This window comes from Strongylocentrotus purpuratus, unplaced genomic scaffold, assembly GCF_000002235.5.
Source record: "Strongylocentrotus purpuratus isolate Spur 01 unplaced genomic scaffold, Spur_5.0 spur5_scaffold_11, whole genome shotgun sequence".
NCBI classification, from domain to species: domain Eukaryota; kingdom Metazoa; phylum Echinodermata; class Echinoidea; order Camarodonta; family Strongylocentrotidae; genus Strongylocentrotus; species Strongylocentrotus purpuratus.
In genome coordinates this window covers 11811057-11832199 of record NW_022145596.1, presented here as the reverse complement: position 1 = coordinate 11832199, position 21143 = coordinate 11811057, and the positions used below count along the sequence as shown (strand labels likewise).

Below are 21143 nucleotides of genomic sequence, written 5' to 3'. Positions count from 1 at the left end.
TTTTAGATTAGGGACTTTTAGATTAGAACGCGGACTGCCCTTTTAAGGCAATGTGACGTCACTGCCAGTGCCTTAAAAGGACGTCACATTGCCTTAAAAGGGCAGTCCACGTTCTCGTCGTACAGAATCTAAAAGTCCCTATTATATTTCTCCGTGTGACCATGGTCACCGTCAGTATTCATGACCGGTCGAACATGACCTCAAATCCGAACACAGCGGGTCTGGAGAGGCGTAGCCTTTACGGAAGAATTAATTGCAATAATTTGTTCCCCTCTAATTAGAACATTACAACCATGTGGGGCAGCACTGCGGTTGTCCTAGTTATTATGGCCTGCCATAATACACTTCACCGCAGATTTCTTTCTCTCTAACTATTCCTCCCTGACATTAGTTTTCACGAGGGATCAATAAAAGATGTTGTTGTGGTTCTTGTTTGTTTCGGATGGTTTTCCTTTAGTTTGTGGAGAGAAACTGTTAGATTTAAAGGCCTATCCGAAATAGAGTGGAAGGTAAACTTAAATCGTTCACAGAAAAACACCTTCAAAAGTTACTCTCCTTCAATGCGTAGTTTCACGGTGCGTGTTCCTAATATACTTTACATGATATGTCCCCGACCTGCCACCACTTCTTCTGTTCTTCGTCTGGTTTTCACCCTGAAGTCTTCGTCGATCTCAACATAAGTTTGGGGGTACTAACCGCACTGGCATCGCCACGGGAAATCGGCGCCATAGAATAATGGGGGGGGGGGGGGGGGCTTAAGTAATTTTATAAATTGGTATCCTGCTTCAGAACCATCGTCCTAGGTTTTAATTAAAGTTCCACTTTTGCTAAGTCAGAGGTGATCAAAAATTATGAAATATGCTATTGTACCCTATAAATACACTCAGTGATTGTACTTGAGATTTGAATTGACGTATTTCTGCTCCACTTTACCCATTTATTTTCTTTGTTTCATTGTTCAATGCTAATTGACTAAAAGCAGTGGGGACAACGGGCACAAATTCCTGACATACTTTTGGAAATATTTGATACAAAAGTACACGTAACCCGGTAACAGTTACTGTGTCGTTGCGTTCATTATACAGTTACGCGTTGAGTGATTCATACAGTCTTCTTTGCACTACATGCAGTCATATTTTAGGTCATACATTACAAACACTCTTCCTAAATAAATAAAATATAAATTCATGCTTTGGAAATGCGACTGACTGTATAGATGGTATATTTACCTATTATCTGGTTAATGTTGAGAGCTCTGTTAAGGGCCTTCTCCATGCACGATTCATTCTCGAGAGGAATGCAAACATACCTACTCGAGATGGAGTACGTCACTACAATCACGTAATCATTGGAACACGTGTCGAATGGAGATGTTCACGAGCAATTGAAATATTTCCATGCGTATCTAATGACCACCTTTAACCCTACTGCCACCTGTAAAAATGATTCGAAAATGGGGAGAATGAATAGAATACATATGAATTATAATTGTGCGAAAATGCCACACTTTGCTCCGAGAATAGAAATGTGTTTATTGCAATATAGGCGGTAACAAAGAAAACGAAACGTGAAAGGTGTTGCGTCTAGTACCCTCTAGAAGATTAATTGCCTTAATGGCGAGTTAGCGTGATCATGCTGTTGTGTTATCGGAATGCAAAGTTTTATTTATGAATCCGCGGGAATGTTTATCAATATTAGAGAATTATTCCAGTTGTACTTTGATATATTGGATCAAGTCTCATAATTCTAATAACATGATGCGTGTTCTAGGTTGCCACCAGAGGTTAAACTTAGTTCTGTAACAATGTCAAGTAAATGCAGATATTCATTTATATCAAAGAAGAGCTTATTGTGTAATATACAAAACAAAACAATTTCAGACATCCATCAATCCAGGGGCGTTGCTAGCCAAGGTATTAAAATAAGGAATAAAAGCCAAAAGAATAAGAAAAACGATTTCCGATCTTCAAATATGCGATGAACAGGTAAACAAACTAACAAGCAAACAAAATGGACTATCGAAACTCAAAATTGTCGACAAGGCATTATGAAAAGAAAAGATATTAAGCCCATTTACAAAGCCCGAAAACTATTTTGAGGTTCTCTTTCATTTGATATGCCGATGTGCCTTGGAGAAAATTTATGTTTGTCGATCATTTTTTCCCGGGGAGGGGGTTCACATCTCTCCCTTAAAGCGGCGCCCCTACATAAGTCCCCTTTCAATCATCATTCGAAAAGTCAATGTGGTGCAGTAGAGTATAAGGTTAAATTCCCCATTTTTTAAATACCATATGTTGGCATTTGCTATATACAGGAACCTGATTTGGATGCGATTAAGTTGTGTTTTTGGATGACAATATCGTCAAGTATTCCCACTTTTACGGCCAGTTTTTCCTCCATGCCAATCGCGATCTCACCTCAGGCTTCAATCATCTCTATGCGTGTGTGCGCGAGTGTTCAATTTGTGTGTGTGTGCGTGCGTGTGTGTGTGTGTGTGTATAGAGTCATGCCAGATCCCAGTTCTGTCTATGTTTTCCTCGGATACATGTTTACCCCAAATCTGCCCGTTTCTTTCTCCTCCCAGGCTACATCATCAGTGTAATGAAGTCCCGCGGCAGGGCTTAGCAACTTATTACGTTTCCTCCCCCAATTGATATCCATACTCCGAATCGATAATCTATGCAAATAGAACTATCTGCTGATTTAAGTTCTCCGAGATTTTGCTCGCTTTCTCTGATTTTGTTCTACCCTCCTATGTATCGCTCTTGACAAATGTGGTGATTCTCCTTCTCTATGTTTAGCTCAAACGAAGATGTATATTTTTCTTCATTATGTGATTGATAGGTAGCTTATAACAGATGATTGAATTAATTCCTCTTGATTATGGTGGAGAAAGTGGAATTTCACAATTTGCATAATTTCGATCAAAATTCAGCAGTTTTCGCCACAGCTGCTTATATCTTCGACGATAATCCCGAAATGAATGCGCGGTAATCATTGAATATCAAGAAATCAAACCACTGACTGTTTAACTTTTCACAAACTGATCTCGAGCAACAGGAAAAACATGTTATGAGAATAAGAAATGCAGAAAAGATAACCAATGCAGAAATATTAGGTTATTAGGATTACAGGGAGGAGCTGTATATGAGATTATATTTATACGATTTCTGATACATGAATAATGTTTCCCGAGTATTTATCCCTCTACTCGTGCTTACATTGTGTACATTTTCTTATTCAGGCTTATTTGTAAATTATTTGTGGTATATAAAATATTTCTCGCTACAAGTCCTTGCAAACCCCTTTTACTATACATGCATAGGCAATTGAGTAATGGTGATTCTATCATTGTGTAGTACGCATAGATTGTGTCATAAATATTGTGTCAATATGCTTCGGGACCTGCCAATAATGCATTTTGAAGAAATGTGTGCTGTTTTATATAGGCAAAACGAATTTTGTATGTTTATCATTCAAATAAAAAAAAAATGATATAATCTTGGACTGTAATCAGTTCAGGATTGAAGTAAATTCTCACTACATTTGATATTTTCTTTGCTTACATACTAAACTGATTTTCTTTCCGCCTATTTTGCAAATGAACTTTCTGCCGAGCAGAAAATCAAATTGGCGACTAACAGTGTTTAGAGGAAGTGTATGAAAATATTGTGATATTAGATGAAATTCTTGAGGGAATCCGTGTGATGGTGTTTCTTTTGGGGGGCCTCGAGTTGCCAGTCTCTTCAGGCATAGCTCCTGGGGTAACCCGACCGCTTGGTTCGCAGTCAAGATCGATACGTAAGCCTCATTAAAGGGTTTTCAAAAACCGCAGTGGACCCGGGCAGTGCGATTGCTCCTCCGAATTACGTTTTTATTTCAGGCGTACCCCTTGTTTGACGGTTCCCGCTAATTACGTTATAACGCGATTGGATGTTCGTTATTGCATTATTCGGCGATTATTCGTTCATTTACGCTGATTAAAGTGCCCGTGTAGGACGTATTATGTGACGTTTAATAGCATTGGATTCGCGCGCTGATTTCCCTGAGGTTTTTGAAGGGGCGCTCCCCCACTCAAACCGCGCAATCCATCCGTGTATACTTGCGCCGACCACGAAACGCAAAGCAGAAACCAACAAGACATTGCTCCATGACACTATTGGATAATTTGCCTTTTCAGGGTGTTATATCTTTCCGCTGTCCCTTTTTGATTGTTTCCTTCTTTGTGGCATTGTGTTACTGAATAGCTCTCCCTACTGAATTAGACAGTGTCACGCGGTGTGCAATCTCTTTAGCTTTAAACGGGCGCGCGCGCAACTCGAGAAAGCTCCCCCGATGGGACGACGCCACCACAAAGAATGAAAGGAGGAAACCGCATCTTCAAATTATAAAGCCTCAGTTTTGATAATCGAATTATCAAGTGTTAATCCGACTTTTCTCAATAGTATGTACTTAGTATCATCAATGCGAATCAAAACGCCTTTAAGATTCAATTAATTTGCAATTTCTGGTCTCGGTTTGCTTGCGGGCTGGAGCCTAGCTGCGGGATTTTACGCATTAGCTAATGTAATTTTCCCTAAGCGTTGCGTCTCTTGGAGGGGGAGTTAAATCTAATAAGTCCGTTTCTCGCATGCAGTGAAACATATCGCTTCAGTCGGCAGTTCGTAGTGAGCCTTGTGCCATGAACCGTTTTGGCTTGAAATTTATCCAATCCGTAGTTGTGATTAGAAAAATAAATTTCATTCTCTTGTTTTCTGTCGGTCCCTTTCCCCTCACTGCCTATCATCACCGTCTTTTTGGTCTGGTTTACTTATTTCATATCTACAGCAGAAAGTGTTTGGATCATTTACATTCAGTTATGACTTATTCCTAGGCATTACTTTGTTGAATGTCTACCGAGGTAAATTTGTTTATGTGATAAGGTAAATGAAGAATTTGCACCGAATATAAAATTCAAGTTCTTCTTAAAGTGAAACATGATAATTTATGTGTTCACTTTAAGCGCATAGATAAACATATTTTAATCTTTAAAAACCATCAAAATGTCGGACTAAAGGCCATGACAATAACCGGTATGGGTTTTAGAGAAAATTGTGCCTTGAAACCCACACTGTTTTTTAATGCAAATTGACGTTTTGAGACATGTTTTGTGATTATTGGTAAAGATGTCCACAAAATAATTTACAAACCATGATATTTTATTTTGATTACCACTAGATAATTATCACCCCCCTCTCTTGCAATTTCAGTCATTTGTATTTCAAGAGTTTTTTTTCTCTCACATATCCCCTACTTATTGGGCTGTGTGCCGAGTTCAATATTTAAACTAATTAATGGTGCAAATTGTTATATTAATACAAAAATGTTATTTTTTGGCCAAAAAATATCATAATTCTTTATCTGTTTGATAAGCAGATCACAGCTTCATGCCAAATTATCCTTACGGCTGCCACACTAAATTAGACATAGGGCAATCAGTCGTAAATAGATGGTCTCTTTGTATCTTGCGAAATTAAATATGCCATTCATCATGTTTATCATCCCCCTAATTGTGTTGTAGAGAGTGGGATGAAGCCCCATCTTCTGTCATATTCTCCCTCAATTATCGCCCGTGGTGCAAGTGTTTTCTATACCTTTTCTATTCCCCACCGACTTTGAGATGATGTCGAAGAGGGAAAACGGGCGTTACGCGCTCGTTCTCGCAACCAGTGATGCGCATAGTTACGGTACAGACACGTGTCAAAGCCTCGCTTTGCAGCTACCGGGCTAGAGAGTTAGAAGGAAAAAAATGGTGGAACTGTCTTGACTTTAAAAATACAGTTCTGCTACCATTGCTTTCTGAGTAATGGTGTGGTTGCCCACTGAAGAACAACAATTCATCACGTGCATGCTATTCACGTTTATAATGAAGCACGGATGGATGAAGTATGTATCTCTCGGCACCAGTCTCATTTATGATGTTGCAAAGTTTATTGGAGAGGCGATTACGGTGGTTAATCGGGTTTAATTTGGGCGCGATCAACTTGGAAGTTCGGTGACGTTCATCTTTCTGTTCAGTCTGAGAGCTCTTTGTAGATTCAGATTGAGGACCTAATGTTAAAAGTTTGACATGGTTCGTGGACATGATTAATAGAACGTGGTAGCGTATTGTTGTATATTTTTTGTGCACGATTGAAATTCAAAGGTTTATGTACATGCATAACTATATGGGCTCTAACGTTCTACTGTTATTTTAATCAACTACATAACATACGGATAATATTGACTAAGGATGAAATTTATTCATCACAGTTGGTTGGTCAAATTATGGTGATGATTACAGAAAGCGATCAGTGAAAGATAAACTCACAGGAAAATTACGTAAACTCAATCCAAAAGAATATGTTCAGTCATCAATGTATTAAAGATATCTTCGGCAATGTTACGTTTTGGTGTTTTCTGATTTGTCCGAAGGGAGTGGGAGGGGATCTTTGATGTCTTTAATGGAATTATTTAATTACCTTATTTTTCTTCAGTTCACTGTAATGCCCTTTTTATTATTTATTTTGAAGAAAATCAGATGATCGCTAAAACAAGATTGTTTCCAAGACAACGCATCCAATATATACGTATTATTTGACACAGTGCAATTGCTCAAAGAAGAGACAAGTTGCACCTAACCACTCAATCCAATAAAGAGATATGTGGTATAATGGACGACAAAAGCTACAGTTGCATACTAATTCATGATTTTCCTCTCTTTTCATGAAATTGATGTTATAGAGAGCGACCATCCGTGACCAAAATATTCAATTGTGTGCGGGTACCCGCGCGGCAGTTGTCAACTTCAATACTCGGTAGCAAGTGCAGCGTGCCTGCCTGAAAAATCCCCTGGAAATGGAAGGAGGAATGAATGTTCGATCTCGTAATGATAGCAGGCTTCACAGACAGAGAGAGAGAGAGAGAAAAAAAAGGATGATTTGATAACAAGAAATTATAATATATTATATAAAACGTAATAGAATTTTTGAAGTTTTACTCGAGGAATTGATGAATGATGCTGACCTTTCTCGCATACCAGTTAACAAAACGTCTAGTGGTCAAAGTCGCCAAATTCTCTGGTAATACACACAAAAAAGTAAAGGCATTTCTATTGATAGTGGAAAATTAAAATGCTCTACCTTATTCTATATTTCATTAATGTCGTGAAGACAATGTAAAACAAAAAATGCAGCTTCATTCGAATAAAATTATGCTGCCCCTGATTGTAAAATAACTCCTACCCCAAAAACGCATTTATTCGCCGTTTTTGGCTATATTGTGAGAAGAATTTTAGGGGGAAAAGGGTTTCATTTAATTGACTTGGGGAAATTTCATCGCTAAACGATGGCACCATTAATTTATGCGAATTGCATAGATATTGATAGCGAAGAATGAATTTTAAATCCACCCCGAAGGATGTCTATCATAAAAATATTTGATTTATGGATGTCTTGAGTGCACCATCACCACGCGTCTCAAAATCCCTGCTTTGCTTCTTAGCCCAAATTGAGTCGTCGTTTCTACTCACCTTATTAAAGGTACGAGCCCGCGAATTCAAGTGTTCTTGATGGCATGCTTGTCATGGGGAACTGGTATCATAAATAAACAATAAGTCTATTAGATAGGTTGTGATATTTTCAACATGTTGATGGTGAATTCTTCCACGAAATAATGATATTCAAGCGTTTCTAATTGCTGATGCTGTATACAAACAATTCAACAGAAAGGTTTTTACTTTCACATGTTCAGTGACAAGTATCTGTTTTTCTAAATGATTGTGAATACTATTTTATTCTTTTAACTATATTTTCACTTAAAATCTCTAATCACAAACTAAAAAGATCATTGATATCTTCAGGCTAGTAGATTATTGTTTTTTAAACGGATTAAGCATCTAAATCAAGTCTTATTCATGAAAGCCGGCACCTATTATTAAGAACCATAAGTCCTTTTTTATTTTTTTATTGATCAAAACATGAACTTACTACATCGGGTGAAATTAACACCAAACTGATCACCATCCTTTAAACAGTGGCATGGCTAGTCATGTTTCCTTCTAAATCGGGTCTACTTTATTTCAATATTTGGTACCATGGTGCTTGAGGCGCACAGACGGCGTAGGATAATCCTACCGTGTACTGGAAATCAGCCCTGATGGCTTTCCAAACGACGGTGTATAAGCCGTGACGGAAAAGAGGGTCGAAAATCGGACGGGGCTGAGGGCGATTTTTGAGACAAGGAAAGAAGGGGGTGGGAATGGTAAAGATGAAAATTAAGGTTTGATAAAGACAACGGAATCTACATGAAAATCAATGCTGCTATTAAACTATATTTCATCATCATGAACGGGTTGGTAGTTGTTTTTAAATGAGTATTCAAGAACATATACAATATTTGTACAGGGGGAATTGGGAAGGATATTATAAACATGACCAATACCGGATTTGATATTATTTACCAATCGCAATTACAATTATTAGATGGTGCTAAGCCGTCCTCTGCATAAATATGTGGCGATTTGCGATTGATGTTGAAGGAAACAAGGTGTATTTCATATTCAAATTAATTTAATTTAGTTTATTTATTTTAAAGTCCATTTCAAAGTACTTTAAAATCTTTTAAAAAATTTCTATGACAGATTAGTATATTTCCATTTCTTTGTTCATTTGTGTCGTTTTTGTGACAGTTTTGAATATTAACATGTATACGAATGGGAGAAAAAATGTAACAAAGAATTTGATAAAAAGATAATTGAATACATTAATCAGACCTGCAGAAATTAGAATTATCCACTCGGTTGCACTTGGAATGGTAGGTCGTTCTGTGCAATCACTTCTACCAATTAGTCAAAAAATATTTATCCTCACAAATGGACTAATACACTTAATTTGGGTGTTCGGTTGTTCCCCCGTTCCTCAAGTTTAAAGACCTATTCACTCGATGTCACAAACCAAAAATATAATTGACTTTATACATGGTTTATCTGCCTTAAGAGCGAGAGGGGTAACTCCGTATACATTTCATTTCGAGGTTCCGCGGGGGGACTGAAGAGTTGAACGGTATTCATAAATCAAACGCCGTGATCGCATTAGCTCTCTGAAGGGAACGGGGGATTAAAATACAGATCTGGCAGTAATGAATTTGATTAATGTTTCGACACAACTGTAAGAAAACAAAAGATATCAAAATGCTACCAAGTCGACCTAACTTTTAGTAATTACGGATATAAATCTGTTTTCGTAATTGTAGCAGAAAATAGCAAAATATAAAACTATCAATCATGAAGAAAGACTATAATTGAATCCAGATAGTTTTCAATTTCTTTTGCTCTGGCCAGATGGAAAATAATATTCTACATTTTATTTATTTCAAAGGGATTTCGCATTGTGCTGGTGAGTGTATGTAGAGCCAGATGTGTATTTTGATATGTTACGAATATGAAGTTCGAAGTACCATATTTTACGACATTAAGGTGAGAATGGAACCGTTAACACGAATGTCAAGTACATTATACAGCGGAGCGGAACATGGGCATTTCTTTGTCCATGTATCGGTTAAATATTGAAAAGTTCATATTAAAGATACGTCTATTAATATTGAAAGCTTTCTAAAACAAATTTATGAAAAGAAAAAGAAGTTCAGATATTTGGGCGTGCAACATTTCGAATATATATTATTTGCAGGTTGATCCTCTCATTTTAAGAATCAAGAATAATGAAGCTGCTTTTCATCAATAATGCTGCTTGTCTTAGTTCTTTCCAAAAAAATAATTTTCCACACGCCACGAGTTTTTATTGTCTTCTAATTCGTCATGACAGACGAAGATTAATTCTTTACGAGTGACGCCAGCACCATCACACAAAACTGCATCTTCGAACAATGAGGGGATGTGGAGTTGCTCCGAGTTGATAAATTTCCGTGTAAACGATACCGTGAAATTAATTTTCGCATTTTGACAGTGAAGAGCTACAGCGGTTCATTTTGGTGTAATTGATGCCGCCATATCATTTTAACTTGAGCGGTGAAGAATTTGAGCTTCTTAGATCTGACATACTGTCGTAATTTCCTTTCACTGTGTAGCTTCAAACTCTCTATCTTCCTCGCATGATTTATATTCTTTTTCTTTTCTGATTGTTATTGGAGGCCAGAATTGAAAGGGATAATGATCTTCAAAACAAAACGATGAAAGGCACCGTCAGCTGTATACCTCTTCTTGAAATCAGCAGCTTTCCTTTTAACGAAGTTATGGGTTTAAATGTTAGAGTATCGACAATATCAAGTGTCTGCAAATATTGTAATGACAAAATCAACATCTTATAAGATAATCATCTTGAATTCCTTTCTGAGAAACTGCGATGATAAACTCATCCGTGGAGTGGACATTTGACGATATTTGCATTGCCTTGCGTCTTAAGTGCCACACTCGTCTTACTCACGTGTACCTGGGTATTATAAGCACATTTACTCCCTTACAAACGGATAAAATGATATACCAAAAGGGCGATCATGCATTGAGATGCATGCTGCATTTTTTCTCTCCCATACATCAAATTGGATTTTCAACTCGGGCCGAAATAATCGGTTTAGTCAGCCAAACGTTTTTGCCACTCCGTGAGCGAGCTGTGAATTAATGAAGAAGTCTAGTCCCATTCTCTCAGCGTCGTTGTCATCCGTGAAAATGATTACTTTTACAGCCTACCAATGCGGTGGTGTGGCAATGGCATTGCAAGGTCAAAAAAGCAACAATATTTTTCATAATCGGGATGATGTCTCGAGCAATAACAGTAATATTCTCATTTTTGTAATCTAATTGCTTTGTACAATCGTACTGTATTTGAACCTTTTCTTTAGAGAATGCCAAATGAATGAGTAACATTGTCACCTTATGCGATGACCTGTCCAGCTGTAGCTCAGATATTTGAAACACATTCTTTAAATATTCTTTACAAATTGTAGATATATATACCAACATAAAAGGTTCGAAGATCACTCTCTTGTCATTCAGATTTAGATATCCTAATTTTACAATAATTCAAATATGTCGCCCAAAATGCACGGTTTCAAATTTAATCAAAATATGAAATGTTTACCTCTTTTTCTCTTCCTATCAATGAAATTGAAAATGTTTCCTGAGAACACACATAATGGGAAAAATCGTAACTCTGCCAAAATGCAAAAATAAATAAAAGTTGTTCTCCTTGCATACCTTTAGGCAGGTATATGGTGGCCCTGAAGGGACATCGCGAATAGACTAAATCGTGAAAAATATGCGATAAAATTCACGATATCGTCAATTTTATCGCATATTTTTCACGAAGAAATTCACGAAATTGACGATATCGTGAACTTTATCGTGAAAAGTTCACGATATAAAGTTCACGATATCGTCAATTTTATCGTGTACTCTATCGTGTACTCTATCGTGTACTCTCCTGACGGGCGCTTCGTAAACAAAACTAGCCCTAGCTGGGGGAGACAGAGAGAAGGAAAAAAGGGAAAGGGAAAGAGAAGATAAAAGGAAAGAAAGAATAATAAGAAGAAAAGAGGGAAACGGGGGGGGGGGGGGCGAAGGGCTCTTGCCTCCTCCTCACTCCCCCCCCCCCTCCCCGCCAAAAAATAAATCAGAGAGAGAGAGAGAAGGGAAAGGGAAAGGGAAAGAGAAGATAAAAGGAAAGAAAGAAGAGGAAGAAGAAGAAAAGAGGAAAACGGGGGAAGGGCGAAGGACTCTTGCCCCCCCCCCCCTCCCCCCGCCAAAAAATAAATCAGAGAGAGAGAGAGAAGGGAAAGGGAAAGGGAAAGAGAAGATAAAAGGAAAGAAAGAAGAGGAAGAAGAAGAAAAGAGGGAAACGGGGGCAAAGGGCTTTTGCCTCGTCCCCCCGCCCCCCGCCAAAAAATAAATAAGAGAGAGAGAGAGAAGGAAAGGGAAAGAGAAGAAAGAAAGAGAAAAACGAAAAAGAGGGAGAATAGGAAAGAAAGGAAAAGAAAGAAAAGAAAGGAGGCAAGAGCCCTTCGCCCCTGTTTCCCTCTTTTCTTATTCTTTTTCCTCTTCTTTCTTTCCTTTTATATTTTCTTTCCCTCTCCCTTCTCTTTCCCTTTATGGCGGGAGGGGGGAGGGGAGGTAAGAGCCTTTCGCCCTTCCCCCGTTTCCCTCTTTCCGTCTTCTTCTTCTTCTTTCTTTCCTTTTATATTTTCTTTCCCTTTCCCTTTCCCTTCTCTCTATCTCTCTCTCTCTCTCCTATTTATATGTTGGCGCGGGAGGGGGGGGGGGAGGAGGCAAGAGCCCCTCTTTTCTTCTTATTCTTCTTCCTTTCCTTTTTTATTCTCTTTCCCTTTCCCTTCTCTCTCTCTCTCTCTTATTTATTTTTTGGGCGGGGGGATGCAAGAGCCCTTCGCCCCCGTTTCCCTCTTTTCTTCTTCTTCTTCCTCTTCTTTCTTTCCTTTTATCTTCTCTTTCCCTTTCCCTTTCCCTTCTCTCTCTATCTCTTATTTATTTTTTTGGCGGGGGGGGGGGGGTGGGGAGGGAGGAGGAAAGAGCCCTTCGCCCTTCCCCCGTTTCCCTCTTTCCTTCTTATTCCTCTTCTTTCTTTCCTTTTATATTTTCTTTCCCTTTCCCTTCTCTCTCTTATTTATTTTTGGCGGGGGGGGGGGGGGAGGAGGCAAGAGCCCTTCGCCCTTCCCCTGTTTCCCTCTTATTCCTCTTCTTTCTTTCCCTTTCCCTTCTCTCTCTCTCTCTCTCTCTTATTTATTTTTTTGGCGGGGGTGGGGAGGGAGGAGGCAAGAGCCCTTCGCCCTTCCCCCGTTTCCCTCTTTCCTTCTTATTCCTCTTCTTTCTTTCCTTTTATATTTTCTTTCCCTTTCCCTTCTCTCTCTTATTTATTTTTGGCGGGGGGGGGGGGGGGGAGGAGGCAAGAGCCCTTCGCCCTTCCCCTGTTTCCCTCTTATTCCTCTTCTTTCTTTCCCTTTCCCTTCTCTCTCTCTCTCTCTCTCTCTTATTTATTTTTTTGGCGGGGGGGGGGGGAGGTAAGAGCCTTTCGCCCTTCCCCCGTTTCCCTCTTTCCTTCTTCCTCTTCTTTCTTTCCTTTTATATTTTCTTTCCCTTTCCCTTTCCCTTCTCTCTCTCCTTATTTATTTTTTGGCGGGGGGGGGGGGGGGGGAGAGTGAGGAGGAGGCAAGAGCCCTTCGCCCCCCCCCCCCGTTTCCCTCTTTTCTTCTTATTATTCTTTCTTTCCTTTTATCTTCTCTTTCCTTTTCCCTTTTTTCCTTCTCTCTGTCTCCCCCAGCTAGGGCTGGTTTTGTTTACGAAGCGCCCGTCAGGAGAGTACACGATAGAGTACACGATAGAGTACACGATAGAGTACACGATAAAATTGACGATATCGTGAACTTTATATCGTGAACTTTTCACGATAAAATTCACGATATCGTCAATTTCATCGTGAAAAGTTCACGATAAAGTTCACGATATCGTCAATTTCGTGAATTTCTTCGTGAAAAATATGCGATAAAATTGACGATATCGTGAATTTTATCGCATATTTTTCACGATTTAGTCTATTCGCGATGTCCCTTCAGGGCCACCATACAGGTAGCTACCATGACATACCTGCAGCAGTAGATGCTGCTGCATGAGGCCAGTCTATTAAACTAAGAATCAGGGGTTGAATGAACGAGAAGACTTGGTTAAGAGTGGTTTACGGGGAGAGGGTATATCATGCCAATTTAGGGGATCAATGGCTAATAAATGAATGGGATAATGGAAAGAGACGGGTATTCAAATGAGCTGAGGTGACTGTGAGTGGTAGAAATGACATCCAGGATCCAGAGTTCCTTTGATGGATACAGACTTTAAGGAAAAAAGGGGGAAAGGGGGTATAGAAAAGGAATCTGACCAGGCCTGTTTGTTAGACATTCATAGATGTGATACTCTTTTATCATTCATTTTTCGAATATTAATTTTTTAATACGGTAATCATGCGCGAATATGTTTTAAAAGATTCCGAATCGGTCAATTGATATTTTTTGTCACGCGCAAACACATTTAACTTTAATATTTCCGATTTTTCATGAATAGAAAGGTATTCTAAATTGGTATCTTATGTTCCATCGTCTTCAGACTTCAGATTGTAATTCGGGCCTTTTTTTTCTTTTTCAATAATCACCTGAAGATTGTCAAAATGGGTTATTGTCGGTGATTGCAGACTGTTAGTCGTTCTGCCACACAAACTGCTATACACATCATGAAGATGATTCAATTTGAAATAAGCAATATTCTATTGTTTTTCCTAATAATTTTAGATACAAATGATGTACTCTGGTTTAAATAAATGAAATGAACATGAATCTTAACATTATACAATTGTTCTAAAACCTTTCCATGGAATTACCAGTTTCTGCATAAAACCCAGTATGGTACAGCCATGCTTAGCATTTCCCATCTTAGATAAACAAAAAGGAGGTTTGACACACCTTCATGTGTCGTTGGACCCTTATTTGCTAATGTGCAATATTTTGCATTGAATTCATCAAGCCTTTTATATTTAATCGGGCTTGAGTTGGTTCGTAATAATATACGGCGATGATGTCTTGGTAACGGAATTACCCATGACAAGAAGCAAAGTGGGTATAATTGGGGAGACGCGTGCCGTTTATGAAGACATCAACGAAACATTTCCACAACGTCCCAACAACGCGTTCCTTATAACCTGATGCTATCCAGAACCTGGTCACAGTCAGAAGGGTGTTGAATCAAAATATTTGCTTGTACATAGAGCGAACGCCCTTAGGCGCTCAAGCAGTCGAGATACCTTCACAGGTTCTTTTCGGGTCCATACATCTTAGGGTCTTCCTGTTTAGTCATATACTGCTCTTTTTTTACCTCTTGAAATACAATGATTTAGAGAAAATTGTAGAATATAATCCAATCTTAAAATGCATGCCTGAAAGGGAGAACATGATTAAGCGAAGTACGTAATTTATTTCATTAACCTCATCTTGCAAAGATTTGTTACGTACTTATTACCCGTCCCTGTTGCTTTCAGACTAATCCAATACAATTTCAAGTGTTTTTCTTCTTCTCCTGCTTCGAGACTGCTCTGTCAATGTTTATCTTCCAAGATATTGAGTATATTGTTTTGTGGAGAGCGAGGAGAGCCCATTTTCGTTACCCGCTCGAAATTGGCCGTATGCGTTGGGATGCACAGCGCCATAATAAAGAGTGACTGGCGACTTTGGGTCCAATCTAACATATTACCGACAGAAAATGGGTGAAATCTATAAGTAGCTTTACCCTTCTCTAGGGCGAGCACTGAGCCAAATTCCCCTCGAATAATTTGAGTTATCAATCTTGATATCTGGAGAGGAACCAACAGCTTATGTCTAGCGTATGCAAGCATGGAGAGGCTCACATGCAGCGAATGCCGTGTGTCATTCCTTTGGTACAATGTATATAACATAAATGTTAAATTGATCATAGAATCACAGAAGTTTCAGTATGAAACTAGCTAAAATCTTATTTCCAGAGGTTTAACTCTAACAATTCTGAGATGTATTTTGAAGTCACGGAATGTAGCGATACATCGTACCAAATAATACATTGTGGTAAATGTTTCGTTTAATATTAGATAGCTCTTCCAGATACAAAGTTGCGATTGGACACACCCATGATTATTTCCAAGGTCTTCATCTCTGTGACGGGTAGGAATAAATTACATTCCTTTTTTTTCGCAAGCAAGATTGCCAAGAACAAAAGCGAGATGTAGGTCCTGCTAGTCACACTTTGCAATTCCATCTCAACCCGTCACAATACCCGTAACAAAATGATCTTCCAAGGTATAAGGGGAGAAAATAGGAAAGATTGAAGATGATTAATTTTACCCCGAGGCTACTCTAGAAAAATAATGTAGGCCCGATCGCTTTCTCCTCCCGCACGCGCCCGGGTCCGGATGGTGCTTTGTTGTGGTTGGCCATTAGTTACGGAGATTATGCAGAAGTGATCCGTCGAGATCCAGTGAAGTGAATATTGCCTTTTTGTGTTGCTTTATTATCTGGACTGTTTTAACTGTTGTATTCGTGTATATCACGATCCGTAACCGTATACGTGACACGGGATTGTTTCAGAACTTAATGAAATGAAAAATGTCGAAATATGAACACTATTCTAAAAGGAAATGATATATAAAGCTATGGTCACAAATCAGAGCAGCGACCGACCGATCAGTAGCCTGTTCGGTCGCTGCTGGAATTTGGGCATCGCCCAGCGATTAGGTCGGTGCCCGGGCGGCGACCGCCCAGGCACCGAACGTATTTTGGGCGGCGAGTGAAAAGTGAGCAGGCGCCGACCAAATTTTAACTCCGCGCTAAAACTTCAGCGGCGACCGAGCGATGCCCTTAAAACGAGCGGTGCCTGGGCGGCCGCCGCTCGCTGGCCGGGCAGCCGCCGGGCAGAATTGGTTAAAAACTCGCCGCTCGGCCGCCTAGCAGGCTTCTTTTGGGTAATGTGACCATAGCATAACATGTAGAAAAGGAAATTGACCCCACCCACCAATCCGTTAAAAAATAAAGGATTTCGAGCACCTTTTTCCGCATTCAACCACGTTTCATCTGTTTTGTATTCCATTTGCATCACAATATTTGAAATGCAACTGATATTCGTCGATAAATGAAGATTGTAGTTCATATTGTAATTTATTTTTAGTCTGTCATTATGTGGCGTAGCCAACACATGAATAAAAGCGATCAACTGGCAGATGTCAACCGCGTCGCGACCTTTTCATCTTAATTCTTTTCATATTTGGGTAATCTGTTTTTGCTTTTGCTATTCTTATAATTAACGTAATTGCGCAGATTATGCTTTGTAAAAGATAAAATGATGAACGACCAGCAGTTAGCTGCAGTTTTGCGACACCGCCAGTTGTCTTGTTAATACAGTGAATCCATTATAGATTTTAATGGGGTGATTATATTAAAAGGACTATACTGGTCTAGTTTGCCTGATTAATTTGTTGTCGGTTTTATGGGGATTTCCCCACGGTGGATTTCGCAGCTATTATTGTGAACATGATCAACGGCAGAATTACCCACCAGTCCTATAAATTGATGAGATGGCCTTCAGTTATACAATGTAAATTGTAGCAAGTCTCCAAAAACAATTAACATTCCTTTAAAATCTCAAATACAATAAAAACAGTCAAATTATTTAACAATATTTATTACCGCGGTAATCTGTGTATGATTCACGAACGTCATAAAATAATGTCTGAAAGTCTGACGACATAATTTTGTGTTTAAGTGGCTAATGTGAGTCACATTCTGTAATTGCTGATCGTATTCTCTTTATATTCCTTTGTCGCAAACTTACAAGACTGCAAGAGCAGATTTACTATTTCTGTTTCTTTATCTGTACATTTCCAGTGTACTTGTGGCGTACCCTTTACCCGTCTTGTATTAAATGATGCATCTGTGGCGTCGCGCCAATGAGTGGCGTTCCGATAAAACCGCGTATGTGTTGACGGGTAACCTGCGATATACCTCAGTGTCTCACATATCTTTGGTTTTAAACGCCCAAGGATGATACTTGAATATGAAAATATTGTGATTTTTTTTCCGTGTACGTGTCCGACGATTAATGCACCGATAAGGCTAGATTTATATACATTCGAAGGTTGTTCCTAAAGCTTCATCGTACGACCAACGTGTGCAAGATATGCAATATACTGTTAGAGGTGTTCCCAACAACATGCCTTTACGATTGTATGCTAATGCAGAATGCCTGATTTCCGACAGTTAATACTGTGGTATAGATTAGGTTGATCTGTGTAAAATGCACCTTTAAGTCTAGATTTAAATACGTTCGAAGGCTCTTAAAAAAATGTGTCTTGAACTTGGAGTAAGCCGTTGACCAGTAGGTGAACCATCATTCCTCGATCCATCAAGTTCATGTTGCCCTTTACTTGCGTTTGGAGAAGAAGAAGAATCACGAATCCGGCTTTTGACCGCAAGTCGACAGGTCTAAAAGCCCCTATTCTTCTTCATCGGGTAGCGACCAAGATCTTATGTGACATAATATCACATCTGTTGTATTTTGTCATAGATCTTTTCCTCTACCACCTGAACTTAGTCTCATTGTGTTTTCTTTCTTGTCGTTTATGGTTCCTATTGAATTGGGAATAAATGGTGATCGATTGTAAGCGTGTGGTTGTGGCTTATTGTTTTCGGTCATTTAAAAAAAAAATAGCACATACGTTCACGGTACGTCAGAAGTTGATACAGTGCATATGAAAATCTGCTGTCTTGTATCGTATTACTTCGTCAGCAATATCAGAAACCTATTGTGAAAACGACGAGGAGAACACATTTCCTTTCCTCAAATAGCTTGTACATCTAATTTGGTGTTGTAAATAACTATAATGGATTAGGAATTTCAAACAAAGAAATTATTGCAAAGTTGAATTAGAAGAAAAAAAATCTACAATATAGCTGGTACTCGAAATTGTATTTAATTCAAGTTTTTTTGTTGAAAGTATGTGCTCAGTTTTAGTTTCCCGAAATTAGAAAAAAAACACTGTCGCCAGAGTAGTAACATTTTGTTTTGCGTACTATAAAAATAGTACAGGCGCTCTCTTTATTCATGCCACGACAACTTTATGTTTATTATATAGATATTTGAAGTATGGTTGACCATGAGAATGTGGAGCATTTCCGTTATTAGTGTCCATCAATGGACTATAAATCACATAAATTACTCTCCGAATGAGGTAAAACGGCGTCTTCGAGTCCAAGCGATGACCATGAGTGACTGGCGTAAAGGGTCAAGCATTAGTTTATCAACCAGACTTTACTTCTAGCATGGTAAATATGTAGAGTTTCGAAATTTTTACCATGAAGTCTGAGGGAAAATACCTAAACTAGTCAATTGTATGTTGAAAAAAACATAAAATGTCCCGAGAACGTCGTAGTATAGAGTGTGCTAGGAATTTCTTGCGACCTGCATTGAACAGTTGAGCTCACGAGGTTGACGTTGTTGAAATATTGCGTGAACTTTTGGCAAGACTATATGAAGATGGCGATGGAGGAGGTTGAAGAAAAGTGCAAGTGTATGAAAGCCTCGTAGAAAGTGCATGTATGCAGAAGGTCGACCTTATTTTGTTTTTAAAGAACAAATCCTTCCACCTAGCCATTTGTCTTAGGTCCTTTGAATGTCTTAGGTTGACATTTTCTAAAAATGTTAAATGCATCAAAGAAGTCTAGCATCAAAAGCTTCTACTTATATCACGCTTTTTAGTCCGTTTCGTTATGGCAAAAGAAAGGTTTCTTAGCTTGTTCAATGAATTGACTTTGTCATTAATCATAAGCCCAAAATTAACAACGCATTTCACTTCGAATATTTACCAAAATATTATAATCTGATCAAGATGTTTGATGTCATAAATCAGCTATTTTTTACATTGCATTTCATACAAAATATAATAAATGATTAATATCAAACGGGTTATGATCTTATGAATATGTTACGTATAATAAAGGAGCCGTTTTGATGGGAGGCCCACCCGCATTTTACTCCACGCTGAGTAGATTCCTGTCTAATAATAGTAGACCAGGGGAATCCCCTGGTGGACCTTTCTCTGTCTGCACCCCAAAGACTGTATGGCCATGGACTGACCGGCTGGTCAGCGGAGGGAATGTTTTATAGGGTCATTACTGGCAGACTGTTTACGTAGCGGTCTGGTTCTGAGGCATTCTGGTCTTGAGATGTAGCAATTTTGAGAAATGCATGTGATTCTTTTTTCCTTCTCATAAGTCGGTTGCTTTTTAGTATGAAAAAGAAAGGTTATGGAAAGCGTCATATGGAGTGTAGGGGTTTCAGGATGGAATTAATTCGGCAGGTTAATTTAACGACACAATGTACACAAGTGCTGTGAGTTATTACCCGAATTCTCGAGAAATAGTCAGGTCATTATTAATTTTTCCCGCAAGATACTGTTTTTTGTGTGTATTGACAAACCTTGTTTCCCTATGAGGTAGAAATTTACCTGTAATCATTTAAAACGACGCATTATTCTACTTAGTGTACGTAAGGAATTTTTTTAATTGGAACTAAGTTCGAATGTAAAAAAAAACAGTTGTCTCTGCAGACTTGTAAATGCAAACAAATTGAAGAGCATTACATACCCTTGAAATGCTAGGGGTTATTGCTGGCTCCCATATTTCACGTATCTAATGAGCAACGGTCGCCGTCTGGCTGTACAGTTATGAGAAACAAGGACAGATGACCGTTGGAAAATGTCAGCATCTAACTCAGATGGATCTGTATGTACTCTTCTTTATGTTATTATCGTTGGAGTACATTTTCTTGGCTTTCGGTCACGTTACGCCATTTTCCTGAATGATCACAGTGACAGACGAAATCTTGAAATCAAAATAGATTTTAACAAAAATGGGGTGTCATGTTATAGATCTTGTGTATGGTCAAGAAGTAGGTGATATTCTGTCCTACCCCCTTGCACTTGGTCTTACCAATGTTTTATATAGGATATGTTCTGAACTAGTAGCCCCTTTAACAAAAAAAAGGGGTCTACTATGTGATCGTAACATCAATGTTCCGCCGTCTTGTCTCAGATGAACTTGATCATGGAATTATTATCATCATCGTTTATGAAAGAAGAATTCGGTAGGTACCTCGTGCACAGCAGAGCCTGTGGTGTCGATGTCTTCCTAAATTAGCTGCGGCAGATGAACGAGCAGACAGACAGACGCGTCCGCCGTGTTGTCTTGAAGAAGCTAAATTCGTCTGGATACCGACGCCACTATGATGGGTCCCGACAGTATCAGAGCCAGCCCGCAGTCGGTGGTGACTGTACCGACGCGCTTCCCTGGCAGGGGAGTTTTTTTTATTTGTACATGTTGGAAAGTAATAAGCGCGTAATACACAGAAGCAGTATTGTTAGGTGCCTCGGAAGGTAATCTATGAACTCTGTCCCGGAGGAATAAAGAAATATCTATCTAGATAAATAATTAGGACGCTGTGAAACCACCCACTTTCCTTTAGTCTGGTAATAAAAAACAACAACCTTCCTCCCTCCATCTCCTTCCTCTGTAATTATTTAGCGTAGACAAGATAAAAAGAG

General features: G+C 38.9%; 1 long non-coding RNA gene across 1 annotated transcript; it reads left to right on the top strand.

Moving 5' to 3' along the window:
- Window positions 1-758: 758 nt before the first annotated feature.
- Window positions 759-15229, top strand: LOC115922225. Its single transcript, XR_004063370.1, has 2 exons — window positions 759-11237; window positions 13607-15229. It is a non-coding gene; the product is annotated as an uncharacterized LOC115922225 (long non-coding RNA).
- The last annotated feature ends 5914 nt before the right edge of the window (window positions 15230-21143 follow it).